General features: G+C 42.2%; 1 pseudogene; it reads right to left on the bottom strand.

The window, feature by feature from the left end:
• Positions 1 to 6,332: 6,332 nt before the first annotated feature.
• Positions 6,333 to 27,281, bottom strand: part of LOC140200984 (eukaryotic translation initiation factor 4E transporter-like) — a 46,299-nt pseudogene continuing 25,350 nt past the window's right edge.

Below are 27,281 nucleotides of genomic sequence, written 5' to 3'. Positions count from 1 at the left end.
GTTGAGGATGTTAACAGTCTGGTCAGCCAATAAAGCCAGCTAGGGCCTTAGTGTCCAGAATGTTAGCAATGGAGAGGTGGCTAACATTGATTCATTTGTCCCAATGGATTTGGATGATTTTGTAGCGGCTGGTCTCTCACTAGTGTCTTGAAGCACCAAATCTCAGTAGCAAATAGACTGCAGAGTGGCCCAGTATGAAATTTATGCTGGTTTTGAGACCCCTGTCTTCAAACACCCTTTTCCTCAGTTAGGCCAAGGCTGTGATGCTGCACTGAAGGTGATAGTGAACTTCAACATTTTGTTTTAAAGATATTGTAGTGGAACCACCTTCGCATTTGCTTCAGTGAATGAGTCAGCAATGACTTGGAGCTTGATTTCCAAAAATTCACAAATGGCAGGATCATTTGCAGACAGCCACATGGATTCTGAACCTGGTTCTGCAGCGGAGCATGAAAACTTTAGAATTAGTCTTCCCGATTAGTTCCATGCCAGCAGTATGCCAGTTAAGGGGAAGGTGCTGAATTACAATAAGAAAGATTGAGGGAAGTGTTGGGTCAACAACACAGCTAAATTTGACAACAGCCTGCACTGGGACTGAGACTGCTGTGGACCCATTGGTTAGGGTCATGGCTTGCATGCCATCATGAAGCAAGTGTAAGGAGGTAATGAATTTTGCCCATATAAAAATTTGACAGTTCATTCTGACTGATGTCATAGAAGATCCTGAGTAGTGATTAAGGACACATACTAGACTCTGTCTAATGATTAGTTCTGCTTTCTGCATTTTTCTTGGAGTTGTCAAGCAGTGAAAATCATGCTCACAGCACTTTTTGATTGACATGATTCTTCACTTCAGCAGGAGTTGTTCAGTCGTTAAGAGAAAGCAACTGAGGAGGACGGCAGAGTGGTCTACCCTAGACTTATCTCCTCACTACAATGTTCATCTCTCACTTATCCTCCTTTACTCAGCTGAGGACGAAGTGGTTCTGGATTTGTGACTGAAGCTCCAAGCTGCTGAGTTTTAGTTCCTGCAAGAATACTGTCTCTCCTTCAGTCTACGCACACAAAATTCTCGAATTTAGCAAGTCAGGCAGCATCTATGGACAGGAGTAAGCAGTCAACACTTCAGGCCGAGACTGTATATTTTGCTCTGGGTTTCCAACAGCTGCAGAATCTCTTGTGTTTATAAGAACATAAGAAATAGGAGCAGGAGTAGGCCATCCAGCCCTTCGAGCCTGCCCCACTATTCAATAAGATCATGGCTGATCTGTCCGTAAACTCAGCTCCATCTATCTGCCTTCTCCCCATAACTCTTAATTCCCCTACTATGTAAAAATCTATCTAACTATATCTTAAATATACTTAGTGAAGAAGTCTCAACTGCTTCCCTGGGCACAGAATTCCACAGATTCACCACTCTCTGGGAAAAAGCAGTTTCTCCTCATCTCCATCCTAAATCTTCTCCCCTGAATCTTGAGGCGATGTCCCCTAGTTCTAGTCTCACCTACCAATGGAAACAACTTTTCTACTTCTTTCTTATATATCCCTTTCAAAATTTTGTATGTTTCTATAAGATCCCCTCTCATTCTTCTGAACTCCAGAGCATATAGTCCCAGGCGACTCAATCTCTCCTCATAGGTTAAGCCCTTCATCTTTGGAATCAACCTGGTGAACCTCCTCTGCACTGCCTCCAAAGCCAGTATATCCTTCCTCAAGTATGGAGACCAGAACTGCTCACAGTACTCCAGGCGCAGCCTCACCAGTACCCTGTATAGTTGCAGAATGACATCCCTGTTATTGAATTCAATCCCTCTAGCAATAAAGGCCAACGTTCTGTTTGCCTTCTTAATAACCTGTTGTACTTGCAAACCAACTTTTTGCGATTCATGAACAAGCACTCCCAAGTCCCTCTGCACAACAGCATGCTGCAATCTTTCACCATTTAAATAATAGTCTGCTCTTTTATTATTCCTTCCAAAGTGGATGATCTTATATTTACCAACGTTGTATTCCATCTGCCAGATCTTGGCCCACTCGCTTAACCTATCTATATCCCTCTGCAGACTCTCCACATCCTCTGTACAATTTGCTTTTCCACTCAGTTTAGTGTCATCAGCAAATTTTGCTACGCTACACTCAGTCCCCTCTTCCAAATCATCAATGTAAATGGTAAACAGCTGCGGGCCCAGCACCGACCCCTGCGGCACCCCACTCACCACCGACTGCCAACCAGAGAAACACCCATTTATACCAACTCTCTGCCTTCTATTGGTTAACCATTCCACTATCCATGCCAATATACTTCCTCTGACTCCATGCATCCATATCTTATTTATAAGTCTCTTGTGCGGCACCTTATCTAGCGCCTTCTGGAAATTCACGTATACAACATCCACTTGTTCCCATCTATCCACTGCACCCATTATGTCCTCAAAGAACTCCATTAAGTTTGTCAAAAAGGACCTGCTCTTTCTGAATCCATGCTGCATCTGTCTAATGGAACCCCTCCTTTCTAAATGTTTCGCTATTTCTTCCTTAATGACAGCCTTAAGCATCTTCCCGACTACAGATGTTAAGCTAACTGGCCCGTCTTTTGTGTACATCATTTTAAAAAAAGTGGCGTGACATTTGCTGTCTTCCAATACGCCGGGACCTGCACACAGCACTCCAGGTGCAGCCCCAGTACCCTGTATAGTTGCAGCATGACCTCCCTGCTGTTGAATTCAATCCCTCTAGCAATAAAGACCAACATTCTGTTTGCCTTCTTAATAACCTGTTGTACCTGCAAGCCAACTTTTTGTGATTCATGAACAAGCACTCCCAAGTCACTCTGCACAACAGCATGCTGCAATCTTTCACCATTTAAATAATAATCTGCTCTTCTATTATTTCTTCCAGAGTGGATGATCTTGTATTTACCAACGTTGTATTCCATCTGCCAGATCTTGGCCCACTCACTTAACCTATCTATATCCCTTTTTAATAACCTGTTGTACCCACAAGCCAACTTTTTGCGATTCATGAACAAGACGAGTCTAGAGAGTTTTGGTAAATGATTACCAATGCGTCTACTATAACCTCCACCAATTCCCTCAGCACCCTGGGATGCATCCCATCAGGACCAGGGGACTTATCTACCTTCAGGTCCTCTAGTTTTCTCATCACTGTCTCTTTAGTGACAGTGATTTCCTTAATGCCATTCTGTACTTATGTCGGAACATGACTTTTTAAGAAGATGACATCAGTGAACAATGTTACCAAGGGTGACATACTCCAGGCGTTTCCTTTCATTTCTTTTACATATTTTTCTTTCAAATGTAGTTTTCCCATCATTGGACAATGTGATCTACTGTTCAGAACCTGTGATCTACATTTTGATGTGTGTTTCTGGGCCCACTGAGTGATCTGGCTCTTTGCTGTCTCCCTAAGGGTTTCACGAGGCAGCGAGTGAAATGTGCAGCCTGGACACTGAGAAGCCTAGAGAAGCGGCATGAGCTCGGGATTGACTCCATTTCTCACTGATCTCCCCGATGAAAACACTGAGAAAGATTGAAATCTTTGAGGTGAATGCGGAAGGCTAGTAGTGTTTCACCCTTTCACTCACTGCTGCCAGAGGAAGACGTCTGCATGTGACGGTCTCTCTCTCTCCCTCTCACTCCCTGCTCCCGAGGGAAGGCCTTGAGTTTGAATTACCTCTCTCTCTCTCTTTCAGGCTGACAGAGGATGGTGCCGGAGCAAGGTTTGTGGATTGGATTCTGTATTTCATGTTATGATGTGTTTCTCGTCCCTGGTCCCCCTTTTCTCCTTTTTTTGTTGCTACTTTGAACAATTTTGAATAAGGGTGGCCTGCACACTGAACCAAACTGAAGTATGCCTGGGGTCTTTCGATTTTATATTTTATATTTTGTGCTTTTTGCTCATTTTCCTTTTCATTGCCATTTGTGCAATTTGTTTTTATTTCCCGCTCATAGGGGAGATTTGATGTCTTTCTTTGAACGGGTTCCATAGTTCTTCTTTGTTTCATGGCTGTCTGTGGGAAAGGTGAACCTCAGGGTTGTACACTGCATGCATACTTTGATAACAAATGTAACTTTGAACCTTTAAATTTCTTGTCAGGTGGGAGTGGTGGCAAGGCTGAACCAATAAGTGGTTGTGAGATGGAATCAAACATGCTCACGTCAAAGTAAGAATACCAGATGGAGTCCTTGAGGTTTCCTTTCGGCAGGTACTGACTGCCTTGCTCTCCTTCAGTGTACCTACATTCTTGTCTCTCAGAAGGAGGAGGCCTGGGGTATCTAGGTCATGATGACCTTGATAGTATTGAAGATCTTCTTATGCCATTATTGTTACTCAGTGATTGAATTTAAAATGCTCAATAAAACAATCTTTGATGTATGGCAATTTCATCAGCATCAAAGTTTATTTAATGTTTCTATGAAGTGCCACTCAATGCTTCTCTTTGTTAAATGTAATATATAAATATAAACAGTTATTATTGAAACAATTTGGTGAGAGATATAACTTGTTCAGCAACACGTCTCTATGTGCAGTGAATCAAACTGATCGAAAACCAGCTTCAACAATAGTGGCTGGTCTCTGAGGTAAAAAGTGACTGTCCATTGACAGCTGGAAGTCTTGTCTTTTGCAATCCTGCCGGGATTTTCACTGAGGATGGAGACATGCTCTTTTTGGTTGTTTGGTTGTCCACTATCACTCAGCTGACACCTCGTTCCTAGTTTCTCCTGTTAGTGGTTCAGGCATCTTTTTTCATACTCCTCGTAAACCTGTGGTTTGATTGTAGAGATAGAGTAAGGGACAACGGTACTGTGGAAAAGTTTCAGGTGCATGTATATATCTAGGGAGACATCCTTACATTTGCTTCATGATGGCATGCAAGCCATGACCCTAACCAATGGGTTCACAGCAGTCCCAGTCCCAGTGCAGGCTGTTGCCAAGTTTGGCCGTGTTGTTGCCCCAACACCTCTCTCAACCTTTCTTATTGTAATTCAGCACCTTACCTTTAACTGGTTTACTGCTGGCATGGAACCAACTGGGAAGACTAACTCTGCAGTGTTCATGCTCCACTGCAGAACAAGGTTCAGAATCCTTGTGGTTGTTCGCAAATGATCCTGCCAGATGTTGATGATGATTGCCCAAAACACACCACTGATGCACAGTTTTAATAGCTTAATCAATTCTGAATCAAACCCATTTAATGAGGTGGTAATATCACACAAGAGAATGCAGAAATCTTGTCTCAGTGAGGTCACTACTTCCTGTACTGATAGAGGCTGATACATACGTGACAGTTAGATCAGTGAGAAGTCCAAATAGGCCTCAAGTTAGCAATCACATCCTTTGCTTCCAGTCCGTTTTGGCAGCAATGACCTTCAGGGAAAGGGCAGTAGGTGTCATGTGGCCAATCCTGTTGATGGACTCTGCAATCTCACCCCAGAATACATTCTTCAGCCTTTCTACCCCTGAAGCGTTCTTCCAAAATGAAGTTCAATCAAAGAAGTACTGATTCATCTGTTGAAAGAAGTAATAAGCAGGTTTCTGAATGCAGTGATTCAGTAATTTCATAGCAACATTTAAAATTAACCTTCAAATTAAAATTTCAAATTATTTAATTTGAAGACTAATTTGAACTGTTGTGATGGAACTACTAGATTACTGCATTCAGAAACCTGCTTATTACTTTACTAAATCTAAATTGTTATGTTGTGGTACAGTGAAGCTGGGTGGCCATGAATAACACACACAAGAGACAGAGAGGTGTGGAACAAACACACTGCTGTTTATATTACTTGTAAGTCACTTACCCAGAATGCCCCTTCCCATGACGTTCAGTACGGAACACACAGGGAAGCCTGACAGCAACTTGTAAGGGTCAAAATATACATAAATACATGACATATTCATCCCCTAATTACAAAGGTTTCTCCCCCTTCCCAGAGCAGCTGCTGAACTATTAACATTCAATGGCGTATTCATCAATTCAACCAACAACAAACATTTTTTTCTTAACCAGGGAAAGAGGAAAGGCTTCCTCTATTCCCAGACATAGCCCTAGGGATTATTCTGCCTCATGTGTTGAGGGTTATTCACTAAACTAGAGATCTAATCTGATTGGAGGCTGCCTGTTCCTGTGAGGGTACTGGTGGCCTGGGAATAATGCCAAAGACACTTTATCTCTTGGTGGTACATATATATAAACCTTGGCTTGGGTACTGCATTGTCAGTAGAGGGCACCTCAGAAAGCACAGGTGGTGGGGGACAAATGGTCTTGCTGATTAAAAACTAGCATGTGATGATTCTGACTGCCGAGCAGATCACCTAGAATCTCTAAGGACGAAGGCAGCATTACAGGGGGGCGGTAGAATTTCAGGTGGTTTTGATTGAAAAGGCAAAGTTCCACTTGCCTTCATCCTGTTAGCTAGCTTATTGAAAGCAGTTATATCTGTGTTCTTTTCTTTGTAGTTGTTTAGGATCAGATGATGCAGTTAGAGTCTGTTCCAAATGTTCCACAGTGAATGGGGGGGAATGGGGGCAAGCTTCCTCCCAGGTTCCATTTTGAAACCTTTCATTTCTGCTTCCACCTCTTCAAAGACAAACCCACTCCGGCCAGTGAACTTTTCTTTAGGTTCTCCTTGTGGGCAGTGAGACTGGACAGCAGTGCTTTCACACCTACATTTGCTTTTCATACTATTTCTAAAATATCAACACTTTTATTAATCTCCTTAATATCTTCTTGTGATGGAATGGGAGCCAAGTAGTTTCGAAGGTGTAAGACAGGAGTTGGGATCTCCTGCTCCAGAGCAGCAACTCACTCATGTTCTTCATGTGGGGTAGACCACTGGCTACCGTAGTGACTACCTAGTCGACTTAAGTTACTTGAGAACCATTGACTGAACCTGGCTGGATAACACTGATCCTTCAACAAGCATCTCTTCAATCATCGATACTAGTCCAGGTATACTTTTCTCCATGTTGAAGAACTCATTGAAGTCAAAGTCCCCAAATGAGGGCTCAGACGGGACTGCTTCCTGGGGAGCTTTTTGGTCAGTTCTGATGCAGAAACAGTAGTTGGGAAATATCATTGCATTCTACACATTCTTTAAGGGTTTCTGATCACTTAGACCATAAGACCATAAGACAAAGGAGCAGAAGTTAGCCATTTGACACATCGAGTCTGCTCCGCCATTTTATCATGAGCTGATCCATTCTCCCATTTAATTCCACTCCCCCGCCTTCTCACCATAACCTTTGATGCCCTGGCTTCTCAGATACCTATCAATCTCTGCCTTAAATACACCGAATGACTTGGCCTCCACTGCCACCCGTGGCAACAAATTCCACAGATTCACCACCCTCTGGCTAAAAAAATTTCTTCACATCTCTGTTCTGAATGGGTGCCCTTCAATCCTTAAGTCATGCCCTCTCGTACTAGACTCACCCATCATGGGAAACAACTTTGCCACATCCACTCTGTCCATGCCTTTCAACATTCGAAGTGTTTCTATGAGGTCTCCCTTCATTCTTCTAAACTCCAAGGAATACAGTCCAAGACCGGACAAACGTTCCTCATATGTTAACCCTTTCATTCCCGGAATCATTCTAGTCAATCTTCTCCGTACCCTCTCCAACGTCAGCACATCCTTTCTTAAATAAGGAGACCAAAACTGCCCACAGTACTCCAAGTGAGGTCTCACCAGTGCCTTATAGAGCCTCAACATCACATCCCTGCTACTATACTCTATTCCTCTAGAAATGAATGCCAACATTGCATTCGCCTTCTTCACCAACGACTCAACCTGAAGGTTAACCTTAAGGGTATCCTGTACGAGGACTCCCAAGTCCCATTGCATCTCAGAACTTTGAATCCTTTCCCCCTTTAAATAATAGTCTGCCCGTTTATTTCTTCTGCCAAAGTGCATAACCATACACCTTCCAACATTGTATTTCATTTGCCACTTCTTTGCCCATTCTTCCAATCTATCCAAGTCTCTCTGCAGACTCTCTGTTTCCTCAGCACTACCGGCCCCTCCACCTATCTTTGTATCATCAGCAGACTTAGCCACAAAGCCATCTACTTCATAATCCAAATTGTTGATGTATAATGTAAAAAAAGCGGCCCCAATATGGACCACTGTGGAACACCACTGGTAACCGGCAGCCAACCAGAATAGGATCCCTTTATTCCCACTCTCTGTTTCCTGCCAATCAGCCAATGCTCTATCCACGTATGTAACTTTCCCGTAATTCCATGGGCTCTTATCTTGTTTAGCAGCCTCATGTGCGGCACCTTGTCAAAGGCCTTCTGAAAATCCAAATACACAGCATCCACTGCATCTCCCTTGTCTAGCCTACTTGTAATTTCCTCAAAAAATTGCAATAGGTTTGTCAGGCAGTATTTTCCTTTAAGGAAACCATGCAGAGTTCTGCCTATCTTGTCATATGCCTCCAGTCTTCTGCCAATCTTGGATCCTCCAGTAGCACTTTATCATCAATGCTTGTCAGCTCTATTGTTTCTGATTGAGTAGAGGGGCCAGCAGAAAACCATTCTGGTTCTTCTTCAGTATAAGAATCACATCGCCTCTGCTCACCAAAAACACATTTGTCATCACCAAAATTTTTCCTAAAGCACTTTTCCTTGTAGTCTCATTCCTTCCTTCTCAAGCATTTCTGTCATGGAAGTCAATGTCTCTGTCATCCTGATCAAAGGTTCTTGATGTTATTATGCGCCGACTTCCAATTCTCAGCTGGTAACCCAAACCACAAATATTTCCATTTTCATTATTTTCCACTGAGCTTCCAGATCATTGACTACTGGAGGTGTTGGTCACATGACAGCCACAGCCAAAGCTTTGGCACTGAGGACTAACTACAACATCAAGATCTTCTTTTATTTTGTCCCTTATCTTATTATGCTTTATGCTAAGCAACATCGGATCCAGAGTAACAATTATTTCACTGCCCTTCACATCTGTGTACGGGAAATTACATTAAACAGCCTTGAATCTGGAGTCTTTCTACTCCAAGGAGGTATAGGGTATCACCAGCTAGTTCTCACATTTCATTAATTTGTATTCACAGCCTACAACAAATATGATGAAACTCATTGTACATCATTGAATCATTGAGTTGTAAAGCACTACAGTGCAGAAACCGGCCCTTTGGCCCATCTAGTCTGTGCTGAACTATTATTGTGCCTAGTTCCATCAACCTGTACCTGGACCATACTAGACTAACTAACCCCATGACAACCCACACCACCACTACTTTATCATTTCCTCTCTGAGTCACCTTATGTACAGACACTCCTGTACATAACATCACTTTATGGACATACAATCAATCTATGTGTATAAGCTATCTTATGTATTTATACTTATTGTGTTTTTTACTGATTGTGTTCTTTTAGTCATGTCTTTTTTTTGTGCTGCATTGGATCCAGCGCAACAATGACTTAATTCTCCTTCATACTTGTGTTCTGCAAATGACATTAAACAATCTGGAATCATCTCGAAAATATCCTGATATTTTAATGGATTAAAAAATATTGAAAATTATTCATTGCGTATAAATCAAAATAAAAGAAGCAGAGTTCTCTATTTCTGTAGGGTAAACGCACACACCCTGTTACTGCTGTCAGAATACCCAGACAAATACTGATTGATGTCTTATGTCTTAGCATTTTATGTTAAGGCACTTCATATGCCCGCACCATACCTCTTAGATGTAAGTTGTTTAATATTAAAATCAATGAATTGCTGTTTTATAAATAAATCTCTTTCACAAATGAACGCAGACCATCTAATTAGGCAGTGATTTGAATGAATTGACATCAATTCATATGTCAAGATGGTTTTGTGTGACTTGATTCAATCTCCAGCATCTGCTGCAGACTGTAATGTTAATACACTTGATAAAAAGTAAGTCAATTTTAAATGGTACGTTCAGAATCCTTGCCAAGAGTCCAATTCAGATTATTTATTCATTTGTTTATCACATGTACATTGAAACACAGAGTGAAGGATGTCCTAAATTTCTAAATTTAGGATTGATTTCACTTACTGAATAAACTGGATTCCTAAAACACCTAACATTTATCGCATGGAAATCAGACATAATTCTTTGCATCTATTGTAAACTCTGTTTACTGTATCTCCAGGGGTTTGAGAACAAATCCTTTGCTGATGCTTCAATGAAACACTGAGGGAACCCTGTACTCTTGGAATCAATGTCTTTCAGATGAAAATCACACCGAAGCCACACAAGACCAGAAGGCACAGGAGCAGAAGCAGGACTTTTGCCCCATCCAGCCTCTTAATAAGAACTGGTGTGTGAACGCTTCGCTGGTGATGACTCCCTGTTCACCTTTGGTAGAGTTTTAATGGTGAAGTGCAGGCCCTTCTATTTACCAGGGGAGTTCACTATCATTGTGATCCCCACTGTACCAACGTTGGGAAAGCAATGCATGATCTCTTCTGACACTACCAGTGACCTCCAATCTAAACACCCCAACAGCTTTTTAATTGTTGCCATGCTAACTTAAAAACAGTCCTGCCTAAATTCTATCACTATGTTGACCTTGCTACTAGAGGTGAGAACACATTTGACCTGGCTTATACCAACATCCATTGTGCTTCCAAGGCTGAATCCCACCCTCCGCCCCCACTTTGGATACTCTAACCACTTATTTATAATGCTATTCCTCCATACAGACCACTGATTAAATGAGTTAAACCAGTTCAAAGTGAGATAAAGACTTGGTCAGAAGCAACAACCTTAGCATTACAAAACTGTTTTGAAAAGACAGCCCAGAACATGTTCAGGAAGGCAATTACCTACGACCATTTTCCGAAAAATCGGAAGTGCAAAGGGACTTGGGGTCCTCGTGCAGGATACCCTAAAGGTTAACCGCCAAGTTGGATCGGCGGTCAGGAAAGCGAATGCTATGTTGGCATTCATTTCAAGAGGAATAGTGTATAAGAGTAAGGAGGTGTTGATGAGGCTCTATGGGGCATTAGTGAGACCTCATTTGGAATACTGTGTGCAGTTTTGGGCCCCCTATCTTAGAAAGGATATATTGATGATGGAGAGAGTTCAGAGAAGATTTACGAGGGTGATTCCTGGAATGCAGGGGCTAACATATGAGGAGCATCTGTCGGCTCTTGGATTGTATTCATTAGAGTATAGAAGAATGAGAGGGGATCTCATAGAAATGTTTCGAATGTTGAAAGGGTTGGACAGAGTAGATGTGGAAAGGTTGTTTCCCTTGGTGGGTGAGTCCAGGACAAGAGGCCATAGTCTTAGAATTAGAGGGTACCCAGTTAAAACAGAGATGAGGAGAAATTTTTTTAGCCAGAGGGTCGTGGATTTGTGGAATTCGTTGCCACATATGGCTGTGGAGGCCCGATCATTGAGGGTGTTTAAGGAGGAGTTTGACAGGTATCTAATTAGTCAGGGTATCGAGGGATATGGGGAAAAAGCCAGAAATTGGAACTAGATGGGTGAATAGTTTAGCTCATGGGGTAGCTGCGGAGCAGACTCGATGGGCCGAATGACCTTCTTCCACTCCTTTGTCTTGTGATCTTGTGACCTTGTGATCACACTAACATCAATGAGTATGCGGGATCTGTGACTGGCATTGAGGGCATTACTGTTATGAAGCACATCTCTGTGAGGGCAAATCAGAAGCCATGGTTGACAGCAGAGGTCCAGGTACTGCTGAGAGATCAGGAGGCTGCCTTCAAATGACCCTGAGGTCAGCAAGAGCTGTGCTTTCCAGCGCCATCAGGAAGGCAAAACTGGATTATGCATGAAGAATCTACAGCCATTTCTGTGACACCAGAGGCACGGGGTGCATGTGGCAGGGCACTTAGACCATACAACTACAAGTACAGCCTGCATATCAACAACAGTAGTGTGTCACGTCTTTGAGCGTCTGTTTATGGATAGTATTAAATCCCATCTTCCTGCTGCATTGGACCCTTTCCAGTTCAATTATCACTCAAGCTGGTCCACTGATGATACCTTAGCCTCTTCACTACACTCCATCCTGTCCCAACTGTAAAATGGTGCCTCATATGCTAGGATGCCTATTATTGACTTCAGCTCTGAGTTTGATATGATCATCCCTCAGAAGCTGGAGGGTAAACTGACCTTATTAGGTCTCAACGCCTTTCTCTTTAACTGGGTCATAACTTAACAGAAAGCCTCCAGTCAGTCCGTGCTTGAGTAACTTTTCTAAGTATGGGAATCTCAAGGCATCTGACTGTAAGACCCTATCAAGGGTTGAGAGGACTGCCGAGAGGATCATTGGGGTTTCTCCCCCACGCGTCCGAATACTGTGTACACAGGGCCCTTAGCATTGTCAAGGATCCCACCCATCCATCCCACAATCTCTTTGACCCCCTACCATCAGGGAAGATGTATCATAATATTAGGACAAGGACTGCTAGGATGGGAAACAGCTTCTTCCCCCAGGCTGTAAGACTACTGAACTCCCAGCCACCACCCAGGTCTCGTCACTTATGAAGCGTACGTAAAGTTATACTGTCTACTTTTTAACTTGTGTCGTATGCTAAATGTCAATCTTCTGGAAATATAGCTTATTATTTATTAAATTTTTTTTGTAATATTACTTGACGTGTTTTGTGTGAGTTAAATGTGCACCTTGGTCCAGAGTAATGTTACTTTGCTTGATAGTATACATGTGTTCAGCTGAATGACAATAAGCTTGAACTTAGTTAGACATGACAGATCCTGGAGTAATGCTTTGAAAGACACATGCAATGCATTATTCCTGGTGCAATAGTCAATATTTATCCTTCAATCAGCACTCCTAAAACAGTTGATCTACATATCATATCATTACTGTTTGTGGAATTTGCTTAGGCAGGTAAGCTGCCCTGGTCCTACCAGATAGCAGTGATTATATTGAAAAGAAAAACGTTACTGGGTGTATAGCACCCAGGCAGATAGATATTTATTTGCAATTATATGAAGTGTAACTTGAATCCTCACCCTTCCCACTCACAGGTGCAGTGCCACCAGCTGAGTCACAGCTCATACTGCAGAGTAAAAATATTTCTCCCAAAATATACGATCCGTTCTAAGTTCTGGAAATATCACAATTGTCACAACTACGGATTTGGCAGTGCAGTAGATACGGCATGAATATTTGCGCTCATGAATATTTACATGTCAGCTAATTATTATTTAATTGTGATAGTATTTAACTCCATTCATTCCGTCATAGTTTTGTCGAGACTTGAGCAGGACACAGTAACTCTTCGCTGCCTCCATTCCGCCTTGCCTGAGAGAAAATGGACTGTCGAGCCAACCGACTCTGACGACTAGCCGTATTCCTTTTACTCTTAGTTGTTCTTTTCAGGTGCAGTGCATGCTTCATTTACCATTTGAGGGTTTTAGCTAACAGCCCAGTTTAGCCTAGTGTTTATTGTTTTCTTTTCCCTGTAACACTGTTCGTATTAAAGTCTGTGAAATATCGACCCGTTTCAGTGTCTCTCACTCTGCATTTGGGCCATATCTGCACCGGATGACAACAATAACAGAGCAAAAGATTCAAGACTGTCCTCAAAGACCCCTTGAAAAAATGCAATATCTCCGCTAATTCTGGGAATCTCTGGCCTATGCCTGTTCAATGTGGACAAGGAGCATTTGGGATGGTATTGAGAATCTCAAGTCCACAAAGTTCATGTGTCAATGGTAGAACAAGATGCACCACCTCACAAGCTACTGTCTGCTTCATTGGACCTACCAGCCCTATCTGTGTTAGAGTCTTCCATTGGCCTCAGTAGTCAACATGGAACCCATAAAAGCTGAGTTAGTAGCAAGTCATCCTCCATCCCAAGGAAATATGCAAGAAGAAGAGAAACATATCCTTGGTTACAAAACACTAAACTCACGACTTTTAACATCTGTACTTTCTACTCCATTCTTAAAATTCAACTCCTTTGAAATGTTCTGATTATAGCAACTACTAAACCAAGCACACCCATTTACTGAATGATGACTCTACATACTCTTAACAGTAAACTCATTTTCCAACAGAAAAATAAAGCATAGTTAACACCATATTAACTAAAAAACTAAAAGAGCTAGATGGATTCTGAACATAAGAGATTTTGCGGGTGCTGGAAATTCAGAGCAATGCACACAAAATGCAGGAGGAACTGAGCAATTCAGGCAGCATCTATGGAGAGAAATAAACAGCTGACATTTCAGGCCAGTACTTTAATGAAGGGTATCAGCCTGAAATGAAGAAGAAGAAGAAAGCCCTTAACTCTGAGTGGAGTCATCGGGATGCTGTCGTGATGGCTTTTTTTTTTAGCAGGCTTTCTTATTCTTATGAGGCGTAGTTGCTAGCTGGACACTCAACCCAGCATGGATGGAAAGTGTGCAAGGGAGCCGGCTGGATTCGAACTCGGGAGCCTTTGCTCCAAAGTCTGGCGCTGATGCCACTACGCCACCAACTGGCTCTCAGCCTGAAATATCGACTGTTTATTCCTCTCCATAGCTGATGCCTGATCTGCTGAGTTTCTCCAGCGTTTTGTGGGTCTTATTCTAGATGGACACTAATGACCATTGTGGTCCTATACATTTCTATCATCCCATGCTTTACGAAAATAAAACGGTCCAGAAGATACTGAAAGGTCCCTTGAAAGCGATTCAATAATCTTCCCAATTAATGTAACTATATCTGTGGTATTACATGAGTTGGTTAATCATATGAAAAATTCGACTGCCACTGGCTACATGAGCTTTGATAGAATATGGTTTAATGATTCATGACATGCTAAATTCCATCTCAAGTCCCCAAGGAATTAAACATCAACCTTTTGTAAAGGTGCCTGTGAGATGATTTGATTCTGTACTGTCTGCATCTTTCTCATCCTCTTTCTTTTCTCTTTCTCTCTCACACCCTCTCTTTTTCAATTATGTATTCATTTATGGTATATGGGGTCACTGGCACTGAAGTCAGAAATTTTTGCCTATCACTTCCTTTGCTTGAGAAATTGACGGTAAAGTGCCTTCTTGAAGGGTTTCAATCTTTCTGATGATATTTACCTACCATGATGGAACAGAAATAGTTCAAGTTCAATGTGAATTGTTTTTGAGACATACATGAATGCATATGAGTACAGTCAACGGTGCTAAAAGACCCTTTTACAAAACTGGGAGACATCTAGTTGCTTTTGGTTAAGGAAATCCAATATATTAGTATTAACTATGTACAGTGTGTGCAAAAGTCTTAAGACTTATTCCACAGTCAAAGTCATTTAGATCACATTTTTTCCCCATTTTGGCGTTTGGTCTGAAGAACAACTGAACCTCTACATGGAATGAGTTGCTGCCACACGATTGGCTGTTTAGGTATATGCATTAATGAACAATGTGCACAGGTTTATTGCACCTAATAAAGTTGCCACTGAGTGTGTATCCTGTTAACTAGACCCAAGAGAGCCACCTGCTATCTTTCAATTTTCATAAATATTGTGTGTCTTTTACGTCTGCTTCATCGTGGTAAAAACATAAATATTGTACATTTGAATTTTGAGTGGATTCTTTGATTGATGAGTCTTGACTCTTGCAATAATGATGAGTAACTAGTAAACAGCCATTAGCAACATCCATGCAATGTGAAATATTTCACTCTTAACAGACAACAGGATTTCATTCATTACCAAACATGAAGCTCCAGACCTTGCTTTACACTCAGTCACCACCTTATTAGGTATCTCCTGGACCTAATAATATGGTCACTGAGTGTATGTTTATGCTCTTCTGCTGTTGTAGCCCATCCACTTCAAGGTCCAACATGTTGTGATTTCAGAGATGCTCTTCTGTACATCACTATTGTAACACTTGGTTACTTGATTTCTTTTCACCTTCCTGTCAGCTTGAACCTGTCTGGCCATTCTCCTCTGACCTCTCTCAGTATTTATTTTCACACCATTTTCTATAAACTCTAGAGATTGTTGTGCATGAAAATCCTAGGGGATTTTCTGAGATACTCAAGCCACTTCGTCTGGCACCAAATTCATTCCACAGTCAAAAGCCAGTTCCTTCCCTATTCTGGTGTTTGGTCTGAGCAACAACTAAACCTCTGGACCAGATCTGCATGCTTTTAGACATTGAGTTGCTGTCACATGATTGGCTGATTAAATATTTGCATTAACAAGCAGAAGTACTGAACAGAATAAAGTTGTCCAATCACAAACAAGGGAAAATCTGCAGATGCTGGAAATCCAAGCAACAAACACAAAATGCTGGAGGAGCTCAGCATCTATGGAAAAGAGTACAGTCAACATCTTAGGCTAAGACTCTTCAGCAGGGCTAATAAATTGACCCTAGTAAAGTGGCCACTGAGGGTATTTCTGAAAACATTGTAAATCCTCCAGAGTAATAGTTTTGATCTCCTAATGTAAAACCACCATTCAATTATTGCAGAAACATACTATCCCATAAATATTGAGTAAACTAGCCTAACCTCAACAGCAACATATAAGCCATTGAAGTAATTAGACTCCAGACCACAATCTGATGGTTAATGTTGAGAGAGTAAAACTGTGGCAGACACGTCTGTTTTATGACACATCTACTTTCTGACATAACACGTCTGTTTTATGCAGAGCCCAACTATCATTGACACATTCTTACCTTTTGTTGAACTCACTATATCAGCATCATTCCTGGCATTGGTAATGAAGTACCCTGAAACCACACACACCTGATCCAGATTCAGATTCATTAATTTATCACATGTACATCAAAACATACAGCAAAATGCTTTGTTTGTGATAACAACCAACACAGCCTAAGGATGTGCTGAGGGCAGTCTGCAAGTGTTGCCACATATTCTGGTGCCAACATACTGCAGCTTGCCAACAGATCCCGAGGTCCTGAGATCCACTTTATCAATCCTGAAAGAGATTATGTGTTTCTTTTTGGCAACTTAGGCCCTAAAAGAAGTACTCAGAAGTTGTTATTCTGCACAAGGCCTATCTAATAGGAAGCACAGTAGCGAAGCGGTAAGCTTGTGGTGTTCCAGAGTTCAGAAGTCAATTCTGTCACCGTTCTGTAAGGAATCTCTCGATGTTCTACCTGCTATATGTGTGGGTCTTCTCCGAGTGCTGCGATTTCCTCCCACGGTCCAAAGATGTACCAGGAAAGTTAATTGGTCATTGTAAATTGTCCTGCAATTAGGTTTAAGACCATAAGACCATAAGATATAGGAGCAGAAGTAGGCCATTCGGCCCATCAAGTCTGCTCCGCCATTCAATCATGGTCTGATCCAATTCTTCCAGTCATCCCCACCCCCTCTACCTTCTCCCCATACCCTTTGACGCCCTGGCTAATCAAGAACCTGTCGATCTCTGCCTTAAGTACACCCAATGACTTGTCCTCCACAGCTGCTCATGGCAACAATTTCCACAGATTTACCACCATCTGACTATAGTAATTTCTCCTCATCTCTGTTCTAAATGGACATCCTTCAATCCCCTTGCCATGGGAAATAACTTTGGCATATCTAATCTGTTCAGGCCTTTTAACATTCGGAATGTTTCTATGCGATCCCCCCTCATTCTCCTGAATTCCAGGGAATACAGCCCAAGAGCTGCCAGACGTCCCTCATACGGTAACCCTTTCATTCCTGGAATCATTCTCATGAATCCTCTCTGAATATCAGTATATCCTTCCTAAAATAAGGAGACCAAAACTGCACACAATACTCCAACTGTGCTCTCACGAGTGCCTTATAGAGACTCAACATCATATCACTGCCCTTATATTCTATACCTCTAGAAATGAATGCCAACATTGCATTCGCCTTCTTCACCACCAACTCAGTCTGGAGGTTAACCTTTAGGGTATCCTGCACAAGGTCTCCCAAGTCCCTTTGCATCTCCACATTTTGAAATCTCCCCCCATCTAAATAATAGTCTGCCCATTTATTTCTTCCACCAAAGTGCTTGATCATACACTTTCCAACATTCTATATCATTTGCCACTTCTTTGCCCATTCCCATAATCTATCTAAGTCTCTCTGCAGGCTGTCCATTTCCTTAACACTACCTGCTCCTCCACTTATCTTTGTATCATTGGCAAATTTAGCCACAAATCCATTAATCCCATAGTCTAAATCATTGACATACATTGTAAAAAGCAGCGGTCCCAAAACCGACCCCTGTGGAACTCCACTGCTAACCGGCAGCCATCCAGGATAAGATCCCTTTATTCCCAATCTCTGTTTCCTGCTGATCAGCCAGTGCTCAACCCATGCTAGTAACTTCCCCGTAATTCCATGGGCTCTTATTTTGCTAAGCAGCCTTACACGTGGCACCTTGTCAAAGGCCTTCTGAAAATCCAAGTACACCACACTTACTGCATCTCCTTTGTCTACCCTGCTTCCTCAAAAAATTGCAGTAGGTTAGTCAGGCATGATTTTCCTTTCAGGAAACCATGCTGGCTTTGGCTTATTTTCTCATGTGCCTCCAGGTATTCTGTAATCTCATCTCTAGCAAGCAATTCCAACAATTTCCCAAACACTGATGTCAGTCTAACAGATCTATAGTTTCCTTTCAGCTGCCTCCCCAACTTCTTAAATAGTGGAGTTATATTTGCATTTTTCTAGTCATCCAATTTTCCAGTCACCCAGTACAATGCCAGAATCTATGGACTCTTGAAAGATCATTGTTAATGACTCCACAGTCTCTCCAGCTACTTCCTCTTCCTTCAGAACCCGAGATTGCATTCTATCAGGTCCAGGAGATTTATCCACACTCAGACCATTAAGCTTCCTGAGCAACTTCCCAGTTGTAATTTTCACTGCACATAATGCACTTCCCTGGCACTCTTGAATGTCCAGTCTACTGCAGATGTCTTCCACTGTGAAGACTGATGCAAAATACACCTTCAGTTCCTCTGCCATCTCTGTATCTCTCACTACAATATCTCCAGTGTCATTTTTCTATTGTTCCTATATCTGCCCTCAACTCTCTTTTACCCTTTATATACTTAAAAAAGCTTTTAGTATCTTCTTTGATATTAATCACCAGCTTCTTTTTATAATTCATCTTTTCCTTCCTAATGACCTTCTTAGTTTCCTTCTGCAAGTTTTTGAAAGCTTCCCAATCCTCTATCTTCCCACTAACTTTGGCTTCCTTGTATGCCCTCTCTTCTGCTTTCACTTTGGCTCTGACTTCACTTGTCAGCCACGGTAGTATCCTTCTTCCATTTGAAAATTTCTTCTTATTTGGAATATATCTGTCTCGCACTTCCCTCATTTTTCACAGAAACTCCAGCCATTGCTGCTCTGCTGTCCTTCCTGCTAGTGATCCTTTCCAGTCAACTTTGGCCAATTCCCCTCTCATGCCATTGTAATTTCCTTTATTCCACTGAAATACTGATACATTGGAATTTAGTTTCTCCTTCTCAAATTTCAAAGTGAGCTCGATCATATTGTGATTACTGTTCCCTAAGGGTGTCTTAACCTTAAACTCTCTTATCACCTCCAGATCATTGCACAACATCTAATCCAGCACAGCCAATCCTCTAGTGGGGTCAACAACAAGCTGTTCTAAAAAGCCATCCCTTAGACATTCTACAAATACTCTCTCTTGAGGTCCAGTATTGGCCTAGTTTTCCCAATCCGCTTCATGTTAAAATCCCCAACGATTATCATGACATTGCCCTTCTGACAAGCCTTTTCTATCTCCTGTTGTAATTTGTAATCCACATCCTGACTGCTGTTTGGAGGCCTGTATACAACTGTCAGTTTAACCTTGCCATTTCTTAACTCAAACTATAGAGACTCTCCATCTTCCGATCCTATGTCATCCCTTTCTAATGATTTAATATTATTCCTTATACACAGGGCTACACCACCTCCTCTGCCAGTGAACCTATCTTTCTGATACACCATATATCCTTGGACATTCAACTCCCAATGGCAGCCATTCTTTAGGCAAGTTTCAGAGATGGCCACAAAGTCATACATGCCAATCTGTAGATGGATTTCAAGATTGCCCATTTTATTTTTTATGCTGCGTGCATTCAAATACAACACTTTCAGTCCAATATTTGCTGCTTTCTGTTTTAACTGCACCCTGCCTCTAATGCCCTGTAACTCATGCCACTGGCTTTGATTATGCCTCATCTCCTGCCTGTCCTTTCTGTCATCTCTGTTGCACGCTATCTTTGATTTATTTCTGTTTTCCCCTTCCTCAGCCCTATCACTCTGGTTCCCATCCCCCTGCCAAATTAGTTTAAACTCTCCTGAGCAGCTCTATTAAACCTGCCTGCTAGAATATTGGACCCCTTTGGGTTCAGGTGCAACCCGTCCTTTTTGTACAGGTTGTACCTCCCCCAGAAGATGCCCCAATGATCCAGGAACCCGAAGCCCTGTCCTCTACACCAGTCTCTCAGCCATGCATTAATATGCCTAATCATGCTGTTCTTGCGCTCGTTAGCACGTGGCACAGGCAGCAAACTTGAGATTACCACCCTGGAGGTCCTGCTTTTCAGCTTCCTACCCAACTCCCTGAATTCCCTCTTCAGGACCTCCTCCATTTTTCTACCTATGTCATTGGTACCAACGTGTACCAAGACTTCTGGCTGTTCACCCTCTCCCTTCAGAATACCCTGCACCCGAACTGAGACATCCCGTACCCTGGCACCTGGGAGGCAACACACCATGTGGGTATCTCTATCAGGCTGACAGAACCTCCTGTCTGTTCCTCTCACTATGGTTTGGGATAGTCGGGTTGGTCGGGGGTTGTTGGGATAGTGTGTCTCGAAGAGCAGGAAGGGCCTACTCTGCACTGTATTATTAAATAAATAACACTTCTAGTATCGGTAGACAGCCCTCATTCCACCAGCACTGGATATGCTGATGTTGTGATTCAATCTTGGCCTTGTGACAAACTTACATTGAAAAGTAAAGTTGTGCGTGAGCTCATGCATGTGAATCTTCATACAAATAGATTGTACAGATAAAACCAGGGATCAGTTCCTTACCTGAAACACAAGAGATTCTGCAGATGATATATTTTGAGCAACATTCACAAAATACAGAGCAGCACACACAAAATGCTGGAGCAACTCATGAGGCAACATCTATGGAAAAGAGTAACCAGTTGATGTTTCAGGCCAAGACCCTTCGTCAGGTCTTGACGAAAGGTCTCGGCCCGAAATGTCGACTATTGACTCATTTCCATAGATGCTGCCTGACCTGCTGAGTTGCTCCAGCATTTTGTGTGCACTGCTTTGGATTCCCAGCATCTGCTGATTTTCCCTTGTTAGTGACTCACAAAGAGCTGCAGGACTGGCAACAGGTCTCAGCAGAAACGTCGACTGTTTACTCCACTCCATAGATGCTGCCTGACTTGCTGAGTTCGTCCAGTATTTTCTGCGTATTGTCATTTCCTTATCTGAGATTAAACTGGGATGCTGAAAGAAGCCTGGAGGATAATTAGGAACAGATCACTCATGTCTTATTATTTCTGTCCAGACATTTTGAGCAAATTACATAACACCAAGAAAAGTGCAGCCAAAATTTGACATTACAGTAACCGTCTCAAAGGAAGATTAATGATTTAAAGAAGTCTAGCATGAATATCCAGTCTTGTGTGCCAGACAAATCCATCTTTATCATGAAAAATGAAACCATGCACAGGCTTTTGTAACCTGCTCTTTATTGCCCAACTAAGAATAAGCTCTTGCACATTCAGTTCTAATATCATCTGAGGCAAAGGACCGTCCCAAAACTTCTGCCAGAGCCAAGTAATCTTGAAAGATCTTGCCTTAATTTTTCCATATTCCTCATTTAAATTTATTACTTTGAATACCTTACCAGCACATTATCCAATGTATTTCTTTTAGTTCAAAAGTAAGATGAGTGCTATGCTAGCTTTGTAGGCAAATGTTGTTACTGAGGCATACAGAACTTTTAAAGGCAATGGTCATTTCCGTTCATAACTCTTCAGATTACAGCACGGGTAATGCTTAAATTTAAGCTGATAAATGACATGTAACATTTACACTACACAACACAAGCGCCAGTTAATGAACACCTACAACACATAAAAATAAGATTATCACGCTCTTAATGTGATCTTCATTGTCAAATTGTCCATTAAAATCATTCTTTTCCAAAGCCTCCATTCTGGAATGCATCAGAGGGATAGTAAACAAAAATTTCACAACATTTTACAAGTTTTTTTTCCTCAGACAGTTAATCCGATCGGCCACTAGTTAGTCCCCACCCCATCCACTCCACTCCATCTATGACCTCAGTCAACGTTAAACCACTTTTTATAAAGCTGTTTACCTTATAAATACATGCTGGTATTTACAGAGCCTGTAAAAAGTATTCACCATGCTTGGAATTTTTCATGTTTTATTGTTTTACAACATTGAATCACAGTGGATTTAATTTGACTTTTTTTGATACTGATCAACAGGAAAACTCTTTTGTGTCAGATTGAAAACAGATCTCTACAAAGTGATCTAAATTAGTTACAAATATAAGACACAAAATAATTGATAGCATAAGCATTCACCCCCTTTAAAATGACACACCAAATCATCCAATTGGTACAGCCAATTGGTTTAGGAAGTCATATAATTAGTTAAATGAAGATCACCGTGTGCAGTCAAGGTGTTTCAGTTGACTGTAGTAAAATTACACCTGTATCTGGAAGGTCCATCTGCTGGTGAGTCAGTATCCTGGCAAAAACTACACTATGAAGACAAAGAACACTCCAAGCAATTACGCAAAAAGAATATTGAAAAGCACAGGTCAGGAGATGGATATAAGAAAATTTCCAAGTCACTGAATATCCCTCGGAGTACAGTTGTTAATCATCAAGAAATGAAAAGAATATGGCATAGCTGTAAATCTGCCGAGAGCAGACCATCCTCAAAAACTGAGTGACCGTGCAAGAAGGGGACTAGTGAGTGAAGCCACCAAGAGAGCTATGACAACTCTGGAAGAGTTAAAGGCTTCAGTGGTTGAGATGGAAGAAACTGCGCATACAACAAACTGTTGCCTGGGTGCTTCATCAGTCACAGCTTTTTGGGAAAGTGACAAAGAGAAAGCAACTGTTGAGAAAAATTCACATGAAATCTTGGCTAGAGTTTGTGAGATGGCATGTGGGAAACTCTGAAGTCAGCTGGAAGAAGCTTCTATGGTCTGACGAAACCCAGACTGAGCTTTCTGGCTATCAGACAAAACATTATGTTTGCCGTCAGCCAAACGCTGCACATCAGCCAGAGGTCATGGTACATATTGGTACCAATGACATGGGTAAGAAAAGGGAGGAGGTCCTGAAAGCAGACTACAGGGAGTTAAGAAGGAAGCTGAGAAGCAGGGCCACAAGGGTAGTAATCTCGGGATTACTGCCTGTGCCCCGCGACAATGAGTATAGGAATAGAGTGAGGTGGAGGATAAATGCGTGGCTGAGGGATTGGAGCAGGGGGCAGGGATTCAGATTTCTGGATCAATGGGACCTCTTTTGGGGGAGGTGTGCCCTGTACAAAAAGGACGGGTTGCACTTGAATCCCAGGGGGACAAATATCCTGGCGGGAATGTTTGCTAAGGCTGTTGGGGAGAATTTGAACTAGAATTGCTGGGGGGCGGGAACTGAACTGAAGAGACGGATGAAGAGGCAGTTGGTTCACAAATAGAGAAAGCTTGGAGACAGTGCGGGAGGGAGGATAGGCAGGTGATAGAGAAGGGACGCGCTCAGAAGGACGGTTTGAGATGTGTCTATTTTAATGCAAGAAGTATTATGAACAAAGCAGATGAGCTTAAAGCGTGGATCAGTACTTGGAGCTATGATTTTGTGGCCATTACAGGAACTTGGATGGCTCAGGGGCAGGAATGGCTACTTCAAGTGCCGGACTTTAGATGTTTCAGAAAGGACAGGGAGGGAGGCAAAAGAGGTGGGGATGTGGCACTGCCGATCAGAGATAGTGTCGTGGCTGCAGAAAAGGAGGAAGACATGGAGGGATTGTCGACGAGGTCTTTGTGGGTGGAAGTTTGGAACAAGAAGGGATCAATAACTCTACTGGGTGTCTTTTATAGACCGCCCAATACTAACAGGGATATTGAAGAGCAGATAGGGAGACAGATTCTTGAGGGGTGTAGTAATAAGAGGGTTGTCGTGGTGGGAGATTTTAATTTCCTAAGTATTGATTGGCATCTCCCCAGAGCAAGGGGTTTAGATGGGGTGGAGTTTGTTGGGTGTGTTCAGGAAAGTTTCTTGATCCAAGATGCAGATAAGCCTACAAGAGGAGAGACTGTACTTGATCTGGTATTTGGAAATTAACCTGGTTAGGTGTCAGATCTCTCAGTTAGGAGAACATTTTGGAGATAGTGATCATAATTCTACCTCCTTTACCATAGCATTGGAGATGGATAGGAACAGACAAGTAAGGAAAGCATTTAGTTGGAGTAAGGGGAAATATGAGGCTATCAGACAGGAACTTGGAAGCATAAATTGGGAACAGATGTTTTCAGGGAAATGTACAGAAGGAATGTGGCAAATGTTCAGGTGATATTTACGTGGAGTTCTGCATAGGTATGTTCCAATGAGACAGAGAAAGGATGGTAGTGTACAGGAACTGTGGTGTACAAACACTGTTGTAAGTCTAGTCAAGGAGAAAAGAAAAGCTTACAAAAGGTTAAAAAAACTAGGCAATGATAGATACCTAGAAGATTATAAGGCTGGCAGGAAGGAGTTTAAGCATGAAATTAGGAGAGCCAGAAGGAGCCATGAGAAGGCATTGGCGGACGGTATTAAGGAAAACCCCAAGGCATTCTACAAGTATGTGAAGAGCAAGAGGATAAGATATGAGAGAATAGGACCAATCAAGTGTGACAGTGGAAAAGTATGTATGGAACCAGAAAGGATAGCATAGATACTTAATGAATACTTTGCTTCAGTATTCACTACGGAAAAGGATTTTGGCAATTGTAGGGATGACATACAGTGGACTGAAAAGCTTGAGCATGTAGATATTAAGGAAGAGGATGTGCTGGAGCTTTTCAAAGTATCAAGTTGGATAAGTCACCAGGACTGGACGAGATGTACCCCAGGCTACTGTGGGAGTTAAGGGAGGAAATTGCTGAGCCTCTGGCGATGATCTTTGCATCATCAATGGGGTCGGGAGAGGTTCCGGAGGATTGGAGGGTTGCGGATGTTGTTCCTTTATTCAAGAAAGTGCGTAGAGATAGCCCAGGAAATTGTAGACCAGTGAGTCTTACTTCAGTGGTTGGTAAGTTGATGGAGAAAATCCTGAGAGGCAGGATTTATGAACATTTGGAGAGGCATAATATGATTAAGAATAGTCAGCATGGCTTTGTCAAAGGCATGTTGTGCCTTACGAGCCTGATTGAATTTTTTGAAGATGTGACTAAGCACATTGATGAAGGTAGAGCAGTAGATGTAGTGTATATGGATTTCAGCAAGGCATTTGATAAAGTACCCCGTGCAAGGCTTATTGAGAAAGTAAAGAGGCATGGGATCCAAGGGAACATTGCTTTGTGGATCCAGAACTGGCTTGTCCACAGAAGGGAAAGAGTGATTGTAGACAGGTCATATTCTGCATGGAGGTTGGTGACCAGTGGTGTGCCTCATGGATCTGATCTGGGACCTCTACTCTTTGTGATTTTCATAAATGACCTGGATGAGGAAGTGGAGGGATGGGTTAGTAAATTTGCTGATGACACAAAGGTTGGGGATGTTGTGGATAGTGCGGAGGGCTGTCAGAGGTTACAACGGGACATTGATAGGATGCAAAACTGGGCTGAGAAGTGGCAGATGTTCAACCCAGATAAGTGTGAAGTGGTTCATTTTGGTAGGTCAAATATGATGGCAGAATATAGCGTTAGTGGTAAGAATCTTGGCAGTGTGGAGGGTCAGAGGGATCTTGGGGTCCAAATCCATAGGACGCTCAAAGCTGCTGCGCTGGTTGTCTCTGTGGATAAGAAGGCATACGGTGCATTGGCTTCCATCAATCGTGGGATTCGGATTAAGAGCTGAGAGGTAATATTGCAGCTATATAGAACCCTGACCAGACCCCACTTGCAGTACTGTGCTCAGTTTTGGTTGCCTCACTACTGGAAGGTTGTGGAAACCATAGAAAGGATGCAGAAATTTACAAGGATGTTGCCTGGATTGGGGGGCATTATGAAAACAGGTTGAGTGAACTCAGCCTTTTCTCCTTGGAGCATCAACGGATAAGAGGGGACCTGATAGAGGTGTACAAGATAATGAGAGGCATTGATCATGTGGGTAGTCAGATGCTTTTCCCCAGGGCTGAATTGGCTAGCACAAGAGGGCATAGTTTTAAGGTGCCTGGAAGTAGGTACAGAGGAGATGTCAGGGGTAAGTTTTTTTACGCAGAGAGTGGTGAGTGCATGGAATGGGATGCCGGTGACCGTGATTGAGGCAGATACAATAGGGTCTTTTAAGAGTCACCTGATTAGGTACATGGAGCTTAGAAAAATAGAGGGCTGTGGGTAACCCTCAGTAATTTCTAAGGTAAGGACATGTTTGGCACAGCTTTGTGGACTGAAGGGCCTGTATTGTGCTGTAGGTTTTCTATGTTTCTACGTTTCCATCATCAAAAAGACTCTATTCCTACCTTGAAGCGTGGTGGTGTCTGGCATCATGCTGTGAGGATGCTTCACTGCAGCAGGCCCTGGAAGGCTTGTAAAGGTAGAGATAAAATGAATGCAGCAAAATACAAGGAAATTCTGGAGGAAAACCCAATGCAGTCTGCAAGAGAACTGCAACTTAGGAGAAGATTTATTTTCCAGCAAGACAATGACCCCCAAGCATAAAAGCTAACGCCACACAGGGAATGTTTAAAGACAACAAAGTTAATGTCCTGGGGTGGCCAAGTCAGAGTCCAGACCTCAATCCAATTGAGAATTTGTGACTGGATTTGAAAAGGGCTGTTCACTAATGATCCCCATGCAATCTGACAGAGCTTGAGCAGTTTTGTACTGAAGAAGGGGGGAAAATTGTATTGTCCAGATGGGTAAAGTTGATAGAGACCTCTCCACACAGACTCAAGGCTGTAATTGCTACCAAAGGAGCATCTACTGAATATTGACTTGAAGGGGGTGAGTAATTTGGCAACAATTATTTTGTGTTTAATAATTATAATAATCTCAAACCAATTTGTAGAAATTTGTTTTCACTTTGACACAAAAGAGCATTTTCTGTTGATCAGTG

This window comes from Mobula birostris, chromosome 7 (assembly GCF_030028105.1).
Source record: "Mobula birostris isolate sMobBir1 chromosome 7, sMobBir1.hap1, whole genome shotgun sequence".
Taxonomy (NCBI): Eukaryota; Metazoa; Chordata; class Chondrichthyes; order Myliobatiformes; family Myliobatidae; genus Mobula; species Mobula birostris.
This window is presented reverse-complemented; position numbering and strand designations above follow the sequence as displayed.